Source organism: Bison bison, unplaced genomic scaffold, assembly GCF_000754665.1.
Source record: "Bison bison bison isolate TAMUID 2011002044 unplaced genomic scaffold, Bison_UMD1.0 scf7180017864472, whole genome shotgun sequence".
In the NCBI taxonomy this organism is placed as follows: Eukaryota; Metazoa; Chordata; class Mammalia; order Artiodactyla; family Bovidae; genus Bison; species Bison bison.
Window position 1 is genome coordinate 9194332 of NW_011495033.1, and position 3595 is coordinate 9197926.

Genomic DNA, 3595 nt, shown 5'->3' on the forward strand with positions numbered 1-3595 from the left:
CCTGGCAGATGTTTTGTGTGTGTGCTTAGTCATTCAATCATGTCCAACTCTCTGAAGCCCCATGGACTGTAAACTGCTAGACTCCTCTGTTCATGGAATTTCACAAGCAAGAATACTGAGCAGGTTGCCATCTCCTTCTCCAGGGGATCTTCCCCACCCAGGGATCGAACCCCATCTCTTGCCTCTCCTGCATTGGCAGGTGGAACATGCTATTAAAAATGCAAGAAGAGCTCTTCTTGCCATCTTTCAGTGCTGCCATAATGGTGTACGAATGTCCCGGTTGATGCTCTCAAGAGGATCAACAATGGCAAAAGGAGAGAGGTAAATGACAGGTTCCAATCAGGCCATGTTCCAAAAATCATCATCAGGTTGCTAACCATGATGATGAAGCGCAGTTACATTGACAAATTTGAAATCATTGATAATCACAGGGCTGGTAAAATTGTGAACCTCACAGGCAGGCGAAATAAGTGGATCAGCCCCAGATCTGATGTGCAATTCAAAGAGCTAGAAAAGTTACATAATAACCTGCTCCCATCCTGTCAATTTGGCTTCATTGTTCTGACAATCTCAGCTGACATCATGGACCATGAAAAAACAAGATGAAAACACACAGGAGGGAAAATCTTTGGATTCTTTTTCTAGGGATGTACTACGTGTGTGCAAATAAAATGCCTTAATGGTTAAAAAAAAATAATAATAGGAAGATACAAATGCAGGTCTTCCTAATGAAATAAAGAAAGGAGATGATTTTTTAAAATTCTTTAAAAATCAAAGTATAGTTTATTTACAGTATTTTCTTAGTTATACATGTTCAACATAGTAATTCAATTTTTTTACAAATTATGTTCCATTTGGTATTACAAAATAACGCCTATATTTCTCTGTGTTGTATAATATATACTTGTTGCTTATTTATTTCATACACAGTAGTTTGAACCTCTTAATCCCATGCCCCTTCCCCTCTTTATCCCCACTAGTAACCACTACTTTGTTCTCTGCATCTGTTTTGTTATACACTTGTTTGCTTTATTTCTTAGATTCTACATATATTTGACGAGTCCCTTGGACATCAAGGAGATCAAACCAGTCAATCCTAAAGGAAATCAACCCTGAATATTCATTGGAAGGACTGTAGCTGAAGTTCCAATACTCTGACCACCTGATGCGAAGAGCCAACTCATTGGAGAAGACCCTGATGCTGGGAAAGACTGAAGGCAGGAGGAGAAGGGGATGACAGAAGATGAGATGGTTGGATGGCATCACCGACTCAATGGTCAAAAGTTTGAGCAAACTCCAGAAGATTGTGAAGGACAGGGGAAACCTGGCGTGCCGCCGTCCATTCATGTTGGTGCAGATGGCAGAATTTCCTTCTTCTTGTATGGCTGGGTAGTGTTCCATTGTGTATACGTGGACCACATCTTCTTCATTCATTCATCTATTGATGGACATGTAGGTTGTTTCCTTATCTTGGCTGTTACAAATAATGCTGCTATGAACATCGGGATGCATGTCTTTTTGAATTAGTGTTTTTGTTTTCTTTGGATGTAAATCCAGGAGTGGAACTGCTGAGTCATACAGCAATACATACATACAGTTTTTTTGAGACGCTGCCATACTGTTTTCCACAACGGCTGCACTAGTTTACATTCCCGCCAACAACGCACGAGTATTCCCTTTTCTCCACGTCCTTGTCAAAATTTGTTATCTATACTATACTTTTGATGATAGCTATTCCGACAGGTGTGAGGTGATATCTCACTGTGGTTTTAATTTACATTTCTATAATGATTCTGTAATGATTAGTGGGGCTTCCCAGGTGGCACTAGTGGTAAAGAATCCACCTGTCAATGCAGGAGACGTAAGAGATGCAGGTTTGATCCCTGGGTTGGGAAGATCCCCTGGAGTAGGGCATGGCAACCCACTCCAGTATTCTTGCCTGGAGAATTCCATGGATAGAGGAGCCTGGTGGGCTACAGTCCACAGGGTCACAAAGAGTCAGACACGACTGAAGTGGCTGAGCACACATGCAGTGATTAGTGATGCTGAGTATCTTTTCACATGCCAAATAGCCATTTCTATGTCTTCTTTGGAAAAATGTATATTCAGGTCTTCTGCCCTGAAATTAATGTTTACATCTCTTTGGTCTCCTTAAACCTGGAAGAAAGAGAGAAAATCATAGAGTTCATCTGGATACTTTTTAGGTACCTATGACATATCAAGATGTACAGCAAGCAATTGGACACAATAAAAATATTTTGAGCTCAGATAAAAATTATAGCTTTCCCCCATTAAAATGTAATCCAATGAGTGTATTGGTTATCTACTAAAATTTAAGTTTTATTCTGAGATATTGCTATTAATGCACAAAAGTGATATGCAGTAATGAGTAGCATGTGGCAAACCAACATTTCCACTGAGAAGAGTTAGAAAAGGCCATTATCGTACATAAAACATCTGTCTGAAGGCAATTTAAAGCTGAGGAAACCAGCTTTGCTTTGCTTTAGACAAATTGTTGCTGCTGCTGCTGCTAAGTCGCTTCAGTCGTGTCCGACTCTGTGCGACCCCACTGACGGCAGCCCACCAGGCTCCCCTGACTCTGGGATTCTCCAGGCAAGAACACTGGAGTGGGTTGCCATTTCCTTCTCCAATGCATGAAAGTGAAAAGTGAAAGTGAAGACACTCAGTCGTGTCCGACTCTTCGAAACCCCATGGACTGCAGCCCACCAGGCTCCTCCATCCATGGGATTTTCCAGACAAGAGTACTGGAGTGGGGTGCCATTGCCTTCTCCGTTAGACAAATTAGAGATTTGCAAATACAAATCAGAGATTAAAAATACTGTCAAAACTTTCCTTGAGTAGCTAAGTCTCTAACTGGATTAAGATAATCATATGTTACTCTGTTGGCCTTGCAAAGGACAGCATGAATCTTCTTGAGAGGAAGACAGTATCACCTAGGTCCTCTATACCTTTTTTCATACCATGTCTAGGATTTAACTGAAAATTACCTGGCATGCCAAAATACAGGACTGTATGGCGAAGACCAAGAAGGAAAAAACCATACAACAGAAACAGACCAAAGTTAATCCAAATAATGGAATTACCAGACAAGGATTGAAAAGAGCTATTATTTATGTTCTTAAGAAAGAGAGGAAAAAAGGGAGAAAAAAAATCGTCAAAGAATTGATAGACTCCAGTAGGAATTCTAGAATTGAATTGAAATTAGACATTAACAGATAGGTTTAACAGGAAATTAGACACAGCAAAAGAGAAAACTAGTGAACTGGAAGGCTGATAGCAACCCACTCCAGTGTTCTTGCCTGGAGAATCCCAGGGACGGGGGAGCCTGGGGGGCTGCTGTCTATGGGGTCGCCAAGAGTCGGACACGACTAAAGTGACTTAGCACCAGACTTTAAATATAATCATGTCCCAGCATTTGGTTTTGAAGAAGTGCTCTAATGTCATCTCATTTACATTTTGTTCCAAAATTAATTCATAATCCAAAAAAGCAAGGCCTTTTAAATTAATTCCCTTAATTACTATTCCAGTCTGAGTCTGAGGAAGTAGTAAACCATAAGATATCAAATTGCAAGAG

At 40.4% G+C, this 3595-nt stretch overlaps 1 pseudogene; it reads left to right on the plus strand.

Moving 5' to 3' along the window:
* The first annotated feature begins 270 nt into the window (after positions 1 to 270).
* Positions 271 to 645, plus strand: LOC105004179 (annotated as a pseudogene).
* Positions 646 to 3595: the final 2950 nt, after the last annotated feature.